Source organism: Rattus rattus, chromosome 1 (genome assembly GCF_011064425.1).
Source record: "Rattus rattus isolate New Zealand chromosome 1, Rrattus_CSIRO_v1, whole genome shotgun sequence".
NCBI lineage: Eukaryota > Metazoa > Chordata > Mammalia > Rodentia > Muridae > Rattus > Rattus rattus.
The window spans coordinates 256,363,934-256,377,818 of record NC_046154.1 but is presented as its reverse complement, the minus strand read 5'-3'; positions in this window follow the sequence as shown (position 1 = coordinate 256,377,818).

Genomic DNA, 13,885 nt, shown 5'->3' with positions numbered 1-13,885 from the left:
CTTTCAAGTTCCTGATAGGGGTCACCATTAAATCTCTGTCTCCTGCACTGTTCCAAAGACATCATTTTTGTCTCACGAAAGGGTTTCACTTTATACAGTAGAAGACACCTCTTGGGAGACAAGGGCTTGCTAGAGCTGTCGGCCAGCTGTGTTTGTTTGGGATTACTTAATTCTGTCCCCAAGGAGTCCCCCTTTGTTCCACAGAAGCCCGACTGTGCATGTAACCAGTCTGCACCTGTTACAGTTTACACTGTGCACCTATGACCGTGAAATAAGATAATGTCTTCAATCCCTCTACTCAGTGAAGGTCACTGCAACTACTGAGTGGATAAAACAAAACCATTAAAACTCATTGTTGACATAGTTAAAAGGGTCAAAAGACTTACTCCAATTTTCACTGCCATTCCTAGCACCTGGCCTCTTTCGCGTGCAGCTTACTCCATCCCTGACATCTCAATAGCATCTGACCCGTTCGCTCTGACCATGCTGTCCCCGTGATCCGTGAAACAGATCCCAGCGTCCTCATAGCTCCATCATGTCTGCTACAGCAACAAGGTTTAACAAGCAGGGGTGGTGTTCTGCCTTCTGATAGACCACTCAGTATTTGAGACTGGTGTTCCGCCGTGGAGACCTCCGTCTGCATCACACTGTGCTACCCATGGGTCTGTCTGCTCAGTAATGACTCCTTATATTGGGCTAGCTTCGGAGGGCTTTGGCCTCTAAATCAAAGACTCCAAAGAGATTTCCTGACTCTGGAAGGACTCTCAGCAGGACTGAGAGCAGAGAATACACTATGAATTTGCCCCATATCTTTAAATTTTAATATTTATTTATTTATTTATTTATTATTTATTTATTTTGTTGGTATGGAAGCACACATGTATCACAATAACTTGTAAGATAAAGAGGTCAGAGCTTCCAGCCATGTCCTTCCTCCTCCTGGACACAGGGGGTCAATAGCTCCCATCTTCCTTCACTTTGGGTCACCAGTTCAAAATGAAATGACGACAGGACCATCCCAGCCTGCAACCTCCTGTTGTTCTTCACCCTAACCCTGTCCAGCTCTCCCACTTTCAAGCACAGACTTTCTAGGAATCCGAAGCCACAGAGATATATAACCACAGACAGAAGGAGCAAGTGTCCTGCGTTTTACATGTCATTTTATAAGTCATTTTATATGTGTAACCCCCACCCCTCAGCACTCTGGATGGTATGTTGGCTTGGCCTTCAGTGGTCAGTGGGCAGGCTTCTTTCTCAAGTCAAGCCAATGCTCACTCTTTCAATAGACAAGCCCGGATGTAGAGCGGAGTGGTTCTTAACCTGTTGGTCTCGACCCCCTAGAGGGCTTGAATGAGGAATTGAGTAACCCTTAAAGGATCGCAGCATTAGAAAGGCTGAGAACAACAGCCTAGAGTTTTTCTTAGCATTAGTTACACTGTGAATGGAATTTTTTTCAATGCTACATTTTCTATTTGGGTGTTGCTACTTAAGGAAATGCCATTGTGTTTTTTCTGGGCGGATGATTTTGCGTAGTAACTGAACTTAGCTGACCAGTTCTCTGACATCGGTTCACACTTTTGCTTTGTTATTGGAAGGATAATGATCTTGTAAGAAATACCATATTGGCCATAGTTTGTGTTTTTTACTTTTACTTTGCCCATTGTTTAGAATCCTCAGTACCACAGTCCTGGGTTCTACAGAGCAGGCAACCTCGTGGGGCTGAGCTGAGAAAGGAGGACAAGCGTTCCTCTGGTAAGTAAGACATGACGTCCATGCTGGTAAATACTTTCGATCAAGATAAGAACAATTCATTATCTTGTGTTTTCTAAGTTTTTTTTTTTTTTTTAAATCAGGTTGGGCTTCTGCAGCACCTGGTGAGATAAAGTTTATCCTTTATTCTCTTAATGTGGGGCCCCAGTGATAGTTATTTTTAAAGCTATCTCTCTGTTCTCATCATTAACCCTGTGGAGTTGTCACCTGCTGTTCTTCCTAGACCTTGCTGATCTTGATAATAATCACAAGGGATTTATCTCACTAAAGTGGAATTTAATACAGTCCCTTGCTTGGGCTGTCTCATCTAGCTGTGGCATCGTAACTATATTAGATGAAGTGGATAGCTCTCTTGTCTCTGCTTGCTTTCTTTTCTGTGGCTATGACACAACGCGATGGCCAAAAGCAACCTAGGGGAAACGAGTCAGTTTCAGCTTACGTTTCCACATCACACTCGATCACTGAAGGAAGTCAGGTCAGGCAAGAACCTGGAGGCAGGAACTGAAGCAGAGGCAGGCTTGCCCCAAGTGGCTTCCTCAGCCGCCTTGTTCTGTTTTATTTTGTTTTGTTAAGAAAGGATTTCTGCATGTAGCCCTGGCTGTCCTGAAATTTATTCTATAGACCAGGCTGATCTCAAACTCAGAGATCCTTTTGCCGCTGTCTCCTGAGTGCTGGGGTTAAAGGTGTGCACCCCATACTGGGCTATCAGATGTGCCAATCTGCTTTCTAATACAATCCAGGACCACCTGCCTAAGGGTGGCATCTCACAGAATCATCTGGGCCCTCCCACATCAGTCATAAAAATATACCACAGCCAATCTGATGGGGACAATTTCTCAAGAAAGTTCTCTCCTCCCTTTTCCTTAGCTTGTGTCAAGTTGACAAAGAGACTGATCAGCACATATCTCTTGCTATTTTCTGAAGGTCCGTACCATTTGGGAGTTATTCCATGACTCATGTGTATGTGCACGCTATTGTGGTATGTGCTCAGATATGTCTATACAGGCATGGGTGGGGAGGTGTGGTATGCATGCATGCATGTGTGCGAAGTGTGCATTGTGGTATGTACACATGCCAGTGTGTGTGTTTGTGTGTGTGTGTGTGTGTGTAATACATGCATGCATTTGTGTATGTGTGCATGCATGTGTGTATGTGTGTGTGTTGCACACACACACACACTACCTGCTCCTTTTAGCTATAACTAAATATTTAATTCACAGTATACCTGATGGATAATCACAAGTCAACTCTTACATGTTAAGCTATGCCAACCTTGCACAATACAGCTCTGTAGAGCTGTACAAATCCAGCCATCTTCTACAGTGGCCCTTCTCACCTGTACCTTCTCTGCCTAATCCCCAGAACAGTGACTTCATCTGTTTCCTTCAAGACTATAGCCGCAGAACTTGATGTTACCACAGTTGTAATTTTCCCCATTAGTAATGATCTTCCCCCCGCCAATTGGTTATGATTATCCTATAACACACACATATGCACAAACACAGATGTATAACACAGGAAACACATATACATACATACATATGTAGTCAAATACACACATGTATGTATACATGTGTATTTTTACCTCTCCAACAATTTATCATCTATATGCAATAATTCTAAAATTGGTTTATATTCAATATTTTCATTGTATGTACTGTAGAAACATGAATCACAGAGGGAACAGTGTTTATAATATATTCTATTATTGTAAAAATTGTTAGCTTAGTTCATGTTGAATTCCCAGCCAATATTTCTTTCATATATTTCAGTTATTTGAATTAGTGTATATAAATGCTTATCAATAGGTAAATGTACACACACACACATACATGTATACACATATATATATACACACATACATATATATATCAGAATGTATTCACTTAACACAGCATCATGGAGTAGACACACACATATCCATATATCACACTCTAGGCTAAGAAATCTGACATCACCAGTGTCTTCCCAGGACATCATCCATGTGTGTAGAACACATCACCCATGTCCACAATATTCTCTCATCATTGCCTCCCTTCCGTCATTCCACTGTGAGCATTGTCTTGATTTCTGAACCTATAGGTTGCTTTGCATTTTTCCTAAATGCTCACACCCCAGTTCTGCTAAAAACTACCTGTACTTCCCTGCAAAGCTGCCTTTGCTATTTTACAAACGCTGTGATATATCACCATGTAAATTCCTCATAATGCATTAATCCACTTTGCTGTTGATAGGCATCTAGGATATTTTCGGGGCCTGACTTGAAGAATGGTGCTGTTATGAACACGTTATGTGTGATTATCGGCCATTATACACCTACAAGTGACTGGGGAGAAGTGGACCTTGGAGCGTGGTTGTGAACTTTATGGCAGTTAAACACTTACAATACTCGGAACGGAGCCACCGCTTCCTCACACCCTTGCCAGGAGTTTGCGTTCCTGGTTGTTTACAGCTTAGGTATTTCCTAAAGCCAAGGCTTGGCTGTTCAGTTGTTGGGAGGTTGGGTCTGAAGGCCATGTTCTTGGTGAGCTGGGGAAACAGTCACTGGACCAAGGTGGGGTCTAAAAGAAGGGGTGTAGAACTTTGATTCCCTCTGGCTTCCAGCCTTTAGGTGCGTTCCCTTCCTCACATGCACCTTCTCCCCACTTTGAGTCACAGATTGCAGGGTTCTCACCAGAGGTGGACTGGAGCCAGCATTGGGCCCTCAAACTTCAGAACTGTGAGATAGGCAAACGTCTTTTCCTTTTAAAATTAGTTGGGACTTGAGCACTGTATCATAGTAATATAAAATAGATGTTTTAAATGTATAGTATATATAGCATGTAAGAGTATAATACATTAAAAAGGTATGTCCTCCTACCCTTCGCCCCTCACCACTGTGGCAGGCAGGAAGGTCATGAGAGCAGGAGAGCTGTGGAGCCCCCTGCAGGCTGCAACCCAGCATTTCACCTGGGCAGCACAATAGAGCTGGCCCTGAGGGTATGAGAGCAGGAGAAATGGCCCTGCCCCTTGTTGGCCGCAGCACTGAGTGAGCTAACTGGTGCAATGATAAAGAGCTGGCCCTGGTAGTGTGGGTACAGGAGAGTTGGTGGCCTGACCAACTCAGTTACCCCCGAGGCCCATATCCAGAGGCCTTGAAACAGAGCAATGACTCATTGCAATTAATAAGTAAAGATGTGTGGACAAAAGACTACACTGTGTGACGCGCTGTGACACACTACCACTTCCATGACAAGATGTTTTTGTTTGTTCTTTATTCTGTCTTATTTTATTTTATTTTGGAGAGGAAGTTGCCAGGACAATGGGTATTTATGAAGGGACAAGGAGATGGTGGGATTGGGGTGCGTGATGTGAGATTTACACTGAATCAATAAACAGTTTTAAAAAGGAAAGAAATACTTCCTTATCTAGCTAAGCTCTCATACTATGAACTAGATGTGCGTGTGTCCTTGTGTTTGCTCCCTTCCTAGTTTGGGAGTCATTCCTGGTTTTCAAAGTAAAAGTTTTATTCCAAGATTTTAAAAATGCTTAAAGTGTATAAAAGTATAAAATATAGCTTTTACATATTATATAAATGTATTACGCATGAAGGTATATAAAATATAACTTATATAAATTGTATTACAATATAAACATATACTGGATTATGTACTAATTTACCCACAGCCAGATTTGTGGAGTAGGTCACGTTTACTGTCTGTTTGGAAACTCCTTGTGATGTGAGTCAGGCTGCACCCTGCAGAACTTTCATGAACTTCTGCTCTTCAGTTGTTTCATTCTGTTTCAGGATTTTTGAAAATGATCATTGCACCTTATTTTTAAAAGAATCTCTGCTTATGCCTATTCTGAGGCGTGGATGGCAGACGGCAGGTGTCCTTCAACTCCCAAGCTCATTGTGTTGAGCTCATAGTGAAGAGCCCTAGCATTCCCAACATTCCAACAGACACACCTCTCCTTGTTATTGATAGTTAGTGTGGGATCAGTGCTTTTGTGTCTGATCAATCAATCTTTCCGATGCCCACGTTCATTCAAAAACATCTTCTGATCATTCCAGTAAATTTCACTAATCCATCACTTACATTTGCATATAAATTATTTCCTTCCTTACATAGGGTATTAATGACTCATCCTCCTGGGTAGCATAGCCAGTGAAAAGTAAATATTCCCTTAAAATATGGTCTGCCCACCCTCTACTGTTTCCTCTTCGTCTATGCTTTCTTTTCTTCTTCTTCTTCTTCTTCTTCTTCTTCTTCTTCTTCTTCTTCTTCTTCTTCTTCTTCTTCTTCTTCTTCTTCTTCTTCTTCTTCCTTCCTCCTCCTCCTCCTCCTCTTCCTTCCTCCTCCTCCTCCTCCTCCTCCTCCTCCTCCTCCTCCTCCTCCTCCTCCTCCTCCTCCTCCTCCTCCTCCTCCTCCTCCTCCTCCTCCTTCTTCTTCTTCTTCTTCTTCTTCTTCTTCTTCTTCTTCTCAAATGAGGCCTTTTAGAACATTTGAATTAATGCTATAGATGGGGATTTTTCGGGGCAGAAGAGTGAAGTCTCACACGTTAAAAAAAAAAGTTATCACACAACACATTCTACCCCCTCTGTGAGAACAGACCACACTTTTCTTATTCCCACTTCATAAAACAAATTTCCAATTTGACATCAGTTCATACTTCTCCAACTCTTCTGGTTTGAATCATACCTGCTAGCGTGAACCTGCAAACATGTTCCAAATTGATGATTTTGATCAAAGGGTCTCTTTAAAACCAGGAATTCCGAGTTATCCTCTAGTCATTTTCACATTTTTAGTGCCTTGAAAACATGTCCATCATCTTCCGGTTTTCACTTCTTTTTTTCCCCCCTCAAGATAATTACTGCTACTTTATCACTGCTTCTTTGAAGAAAATTGCACATTTTAACATTTTGGGTTTGGTTCTAATAAGTTTTCTATGTCATATCCGTGTGTGTTCTTTTAAAATCATTCCTGGTTTCTTACTTAATATGTACAGTTACTTTTTGCCTTAAAGCATGGGTCCTTTCCCCTCCATTACAGGACTCCAGTTATGCAACTATTCAACCTCCCATTGTGCCTAGTTTTCTGACTTTTAAAATATTCTTCTGAAGTCTTGTTCCTCCTGAGTACGCAGCTCAGTATGTTCCTCGAATCTGTCTTCCAGTTTGCTTGTTCTCTCTTCAGCTACGTCTAATCTCACTTCGTAACTTTAGGTTTTTCGCCAGCTGTCATGTTCGTTGCCAGTTTTCGTCATGTTTTCTTTAAAAAAATGCATTTCTTTAAAAGATGGTTTGGCATCTCATGTTCTGAATCCTTCTCCACCGCAACCCACCATAGATATATAACTACTGGTATATATACTGTTACAAACGCTCCCTGTCATTTGGTCTCTGCTTCTATTCTTTCTCTGGAACTGGAGGATGTGCTGATGGCTCCTTTTATTATTTTCAGTAGATTCCAGATACTGAACATAAAAGCCTTTAGAAATATTTGATAGAACAGACAATGGACTTCAAAAGAGGACTTACGCTTACCTCTGTGGCCAGCCTGCAAATGCTGATCAGGCCCTCAGCTGCACTCAGCCAGAGCTGAGCTTTGATTTTTTTTTTTTTCTTAAGAACATCACTTTGCAGTGACTCTTACTCCCAGGAGATGTTGTTCCTTACACATTGGTTGTGAGGGCTAAGGAAGACGCTTCTGGAAGTAATAACACAAGCCCCAGCTGAGCCCCTGACAGCTCTGAAGCTGTGTTGGCCCTCGGTGGTTGTCCTCAGGCCAGGCTATATGGCAATGTAACCTCCACACTCACTGGAGCGTGGATCTGCTTTGCTTTAGGGAAAGTAGCTGCCCCAGCACATCAGGTAGCCCCGCTGGATTCTGGGGGTGTGTTTACCTTGCCTAGGTTTTTCTAGTGAGATCCAGATAGACTCTGTAGCCGCTCTCCTCCACTGAATGGAACAGCTGGGCTGTGTCAGTATGGAAGCAACATAGACCAAGGAACCATCAGATTAGTGAATCCCACTAGGACTTCTGCAGAACCCACCAGACACTTTCTCTTCTTTCCTGTTGCTGTCAGACCTCAGTCATCCTGAGTGTCCTGTGGCATCCCCTGGCTCATGCCAGCTGGGGCAGGGTGACACTCTGTACCATATTTAAAGTCTCCATTTCTCTTGTAGCTACTTTCCCTCTCATGATCAGTGTTTTTAGAGCTGAGTAGCCCTGAACAGCCATGCCAGTCACGTGCCTTTAAATTCACGACAATGACAGACTGCACACCCCAACAGCTCCCGAGAGGAAAGTTGGATGTCTCCCTTATAAACAAATGATAAATATTTGGGGAGAGACGCATGTCTCACCTGCTTTAAACAGAATAAACAGTGTATGCATCAGAACACCACATGGTAACTCATTAATGAACATATGCAATGTTTACATTATTATGCATCGGTTAAAAATAAATAAAATTTAAATTTAATGAGCTAAATTAAATGATGCCCCAAATTATGCTTCCCGGCCACAGTTGTCCACATCAAGTGTTCCAGAGCCACATGTGACCAGGGATGCTATGTCAGAGACATCCTAACAACCTCCCCTGAAGATTCTACAGTGCACCTTGGCCACCACTGGTGTAGAGGAAGGGTTGAGATCATGCTGCAGGATCTGGGTGACCCCTATTTCTGCACATAGGGGTCCCTGATCCCCCCACTCATGTTCTCTGAGCCTTTGATGAGTCTGCCATGCTGCTTGGCCCACTGTAACTAGTATAAAACACTATATAGTGATTTGTAATGATTTATAGCATACTTCCCACTTTCACCTGTCATCTACCGTCTCCTCTTTGGGCGTCTTCAGGTACCATGTGAGGTTGTCCTGTGGAACGTGTGCTGTGCTTTCCTCAATGTAGTCTGTACATTTCTACCTCTGCACAGATTACAGCTTTCAGCTTCCTGTTTGAGTTCCCAATGGGTGCTCTGTGTGTGTTCTGTGCCTGTGTGTGTCCATGTGTATGTGCAAGTGCATGTATGTGTGTGTGTGCATATTATGTGTATAGATATGTAATGTTATGTTATGCATATCTGGGGTGTGTGTGTGTGTGTGTGTGTGTGTGTGTGTGTGTGTATATCTTGTATATATGGGTATCTGGTATGTGTGTATCTGGAATGTGTATCTTGTGTGTGCATATCTGATGTGTGTGTGTGTATATCTGGTATATTTGTGTGTTCATATATGGTGTGTATGTATGCATATTATATGTATAGGTATGCATTGTTATATGTATGCATACCTGGTGTGTGTGTGTATCTTGTGTATATGTGTATCTGGTGCCTGTATATTTGGAATGTGTATCTTGTATTGTGTTTCTGATGTGTGTATATATGTATGTATGTATATATGATGTATCTGATATGTGTGTATGTGTGTGTGTGTGCATATCTGGCATGTGTGTGTGTGTATGTTTACGTGTATATCTGGTTTTTGTGTGTGGTGTGTGTGTGTCTAATGTGTGTGTTTGGTGTATGTATCTAGTGTGTGTATCTAGTATGTGTATATGTAGGCATGCACACACGTGTGTGAGGCACAGCCACAGGGGACACTGCTATGGCTGAGCACACTCAAGCTTTCGGCATTATGGAAAGTTCAACCCCAGCTCCTGACAGCACAGGGTCAGGCTTTGTCTTCCAGCAATGCTTTGTTTCTGGTTGTGGCTTTGGAACATTAGTTTACTTCTGAGTTGAGTGACCTATCACCTGTATGTCTCACAGTCTTTTCATCACAGAGACTGCTGTGCTGAAAGGACAGTAATCCGTCTTCTACTTCTGACTCAGACAAGCACGGCACTCCTAAGAGGCAGAGCCTATATTCCTAACTCTTAATTTGGGCTAGAAAATACGTGTATCGTTCAGGCAAGTGGTAGATTTTCCTTGTTTTCAATCCAGCCTGCATTTTCTTGCACCTAATATATATTTAGTCGAAACTTTCCATATTTGAAATAGAATGGAAAGGTGCTCAATCCCAGCATGGCTTTCTCTTCAGATTGCCCATCCCGCTGTCCCAATGTTAAGTACCCCAGTGCTGTTTTTAATGGGAGGGGAGAAACAGGCTCGCTGTAAGACTTTGAGACGGCAATGTAAGATGGAAATCGGTGTTCAAAGCCCATGGCATTCTATAATCCAGATCAAGCTCACAGTGTTTAAGCCCGGGGATTCCAGGAGATGTGACCATCACTCCAACTGACAGCAATCCCACAAGGAACCCGTCAGAGGACAGCAGCAAGCCTAGAGACAGTATCTAAGGGCCAGAGCTTTTATCCAGCTCAGCACACAAGATGAACTCAGTAAATATTTGGGCACAAACACCCGATGTCCATTAAGAATGGGCCTGGCTGGCAGTGAAGGCAAGATGAGATGGAGTTAGCACACTGGCCCGACCTCCCCCGCAGCTTCCTCTGCAGGAGACTCAGCAATTTGGCTGTTTGCTTTCTCGCAAGTGGCTCTGATGATGGAGTGGGAGCAGAGCAGCATGGGGAAGATGTGGACCGACAGTGTGGAGTGCTCGCTTTTGCAGAGTAGACAGGTGTGTAGAACAGGGACAGCACAGTTAGGCAGAGCGACAGTGATGGAAGAACGCTGGCTGGAGCAGAATCTTCATGAGGATAGTCAACCCTGCCATTTGTTGTTCACAGGCTGTTATAATTGTTATTCAAACTTCTTGTATTATAGCGGGTCCTCATATAAACTGTTGTACAATATTCTCCCTCTTCTACATGAGAAAGTAAAACTGAAAATATTCAGCTGATGGCCCTGGAGCCTTGGTGTCTTCTATTTTGATGGCTGTAGAGTGAGAGTTTGTTCTGAACCTGATTCCCATATGTTCTACTTTCAAGGCTCTGAATATTGGGTGGATGGGTCATATACAGACACTGACAGAGGCAGGAGGCTGGCGGAGGGGGGCTCAACTAAAATTGGCAGTCGATTGGAGCCTCCTCTGCTCTACTTTGGCAGGAGATCCAGGCTCCACTTTCCCCAGAGCTCTTGTTACTAGAAGACATGTAGGATAGACTCTTGATCCAAAATACATCTTGTGGCACAGTAGAGACCACAAAGAAGAGATACTTTCTTCACATGCCTGAAGGTCTGTGACAGGTACAGAGGGGAGGACACTGCTGAGAAAACCTGTCTTTATCAGGATATGCTGAAGACATTTCTGGATACTTCCTTAGACATTCCCCGCCCCCAAGAAACCAGTAGTGTCAAGCTTCCTGTTTGTGACTACCAGCCCTCCCTCCTACCTGAGAGAAGAAATGACTATGCCATTTCCTTAAGATCAACAGTTAGGACTCATTTGGATGCCTCCCCTCTAGGCCAGCTGGTAGGGAGTTGACAGGTCTGGCAGCTAGCTGTGGTAATTGCCTTGCTTGAGCAGATAGAGAGTAATGGCATGCAAATGACTCACCACCACCAGAGTTACAGACAACTTGAAGACAGCCTCAGACGTTCACCCCTCTGCCAGGCTGGAAAGATTCACCCTGCTTCTGCCGGCCTGTGAGTGGACCCCATGGAGCAGCAGGCCCTGGCTGGACCAATGCTGCCAATCCCAGCTCCTCTCAGCTGCTGGGGTGAGGGGGTGATGGGATGTGTGCTCTGCTGGGGACATCTAAGCTCCTTCCCTGGTATTGAGGTCTCTTTTCTGCCTCTGAACATTCCAAGTTACTTTCTTGGGAGATACAGCCTTTGAGGAGTCAATAAAGGATGGGAGAAGAGCTCAAGAGTGTGGAGTTGGTGCCCTAGGAGAGAGGGAACCCTCTTGTCCCCTTTTCTGTTGAAGACAGCGAGGATCCATCTGTGAAACAGGAAGCTGGGTATCCCCAGATATCTTAGGCTGATGTCTTGATCATAGACTTCCTTTTAACCCTCCTGAACCAAGAGCCTTAAGGGCTGTTTGATCAGACACATAGTTTAGGGAGTTCTATTACACCAACTGAGACTAGCTGAAGCCATAGCTGTCTTCTCATGGACTTGGAGTGTCAGGTGACCTAGGTTGACAGTGCATTCATGTATACCCCTGTCTTAGGCCAGAAAGGACAGTAGGTGGCAAGTGAGAATCAAGTTTGCACTGACATAAAAAGAGTTATTTGGGAAGAGGGGATCTCTACTGAGGAATTGTCTCTGTCAGATTGGCCTATAGGCAGTTGGCAGAGGCTAGGGGAGATGTCTTGACTAATGGTTGGTAAGTGCCCAGATCATTGTATGTAGTGTCACCCTTGAGCAGGTAGTCCTAGGTGCTGTAGGAAAGCAAACTGAGTGAGTCATGGAGGGCAAGTCAGTGACCAGCATTCCTCCATGGCCTCTGCTCTCAGTTCCTGCCTCCACATTCCCACCTTGGTTCCTGCCCTGGCTTTTCTTGATGAGCTCTATCCTGTAAGCTATAATATAAACCTTTCCTACCTAAGTTGCTCATGGCCATTTTGGTGGTCGCAGATATCCAGAAAGATATCTCTCTGTTTCTATCAGACAGAGCGATCTCTTCAGTTCTTCTTCAAGCTTTTGGATTTGACATTGAACTTAGAGAATACTAGGCAAACACTCTATTGATGAGCTATGCCTCCAGACTGCTCTCCTTATTTCTTTTATTTTGAGACAAGATGTCTTTATGTTGCCTGGGTAACACTTGAACTCCCTCTCTAGTTCAGGTTGGTTTTACTCACAGTCCCACTGCCTCTGTCATTTGAGGAGCTAAGATTCCCAGCCCACACCACCAGGCCTAGTTCAGTTGTCTCTTATGAGCCAGGTCCACATGGTTGGAAATTGGGATGAGTAGACTTAAGAGAGGCACCAAAGCCTTCCAGTCGCCCAAGGTATATATTTGTTTCCTGCAATGAACACATCTGTGGTTGTAACAAGCAGTTCAATAGGGAGTGTGTGACCGTGACATCACTCCCATCCAGCCCTCTCCAACATCACCTATCTTAATCCCCCTGACTGTGTGACATGGCATAGGTTGTAGGCCAAAGTAGCATGCCCTCCACCTCAAAGAAAAGTTGAGTACCTCTACTCTCTCTTCTGTGGTACCAGGGTTAGAACCAAGGGCCTCACACATACTAGGTAGGCAAGCCCTCCAGCATTGAGTTTACTTGAGTTATATGCCTGATCCTCTTTGAATTTCTATTTTGAGACAGGATCTTACTAAGTTAAACAGACTGACCTAGAACCCAGGGTTGCTGAGACACTGCAATCTTCCTACTTCAGCCTCCCTTGTAGCTGGCATTAGACATAGCTGCCCTTCTTGTTCCTGGCTTTCCCTAAAGCTACCTCAAGATTTGGACTTAAAAGTCCTTCTGGATATGGCGTGGCCTGCCTTGAGGGGGTCACATGACTTCACTTGGACTGAGAATTCTCACACTTATTCAAAGAGATCTTGAATCTGTTTAGACCTGGTATACTTCTGGGTACTAAGGTCCATCTCTGTTGCTATGGCAAAACACCCTAACCAAGACAATATATTAAGGGGGCAGTTGGAGAGCAGTTTATTAAACTTACAATTCCAGATTATGTCCAACATTGAGAAGTCAAATTAGAAACGTAATGTCTTTTTTGCCATTCAACATAGCAATTACCTCTGAGCAAAGAACTTACTTTATAGTCAAAGCTTCAGGAGTCATGGAGTATGCTATTTGCTGGTTGGCAGCTAAGTCTATACTCATCTACCTTTCTTATACTGTTCATTGCCATTAGACTAGGGGATTGCACTGTCCATGGTGGGCTGTGTCCTCCTACCTCAGTTAACAATTAAGACAACTCCCCACAGACATCCCTGTGAGCCAATTTGATGGAGGCATTTTTTTTTAATTGAAACTTCTTTCTCAGGTGCCTCAAGGGGTGTCGAGTTGATATTTAAAACAAGCCAGTACAGATGGGCTCTGTCATACTTCTTATCTGTGAGCAGAGACTTGCTAGGTAAACACTTCTTAAATCCAACTCAATAGAAAGGGAAGCTCAAGAGAACTGTGCATGTTTGGGGTTAATGTTTGCTGGAGACCCGGGTTTCTCCACAGGTGTTGTGCTGGGACATCCTCAGGAATGTCCTTGTGTTCCGAGGGACACTGTGTAGTGACAGAGACCCAC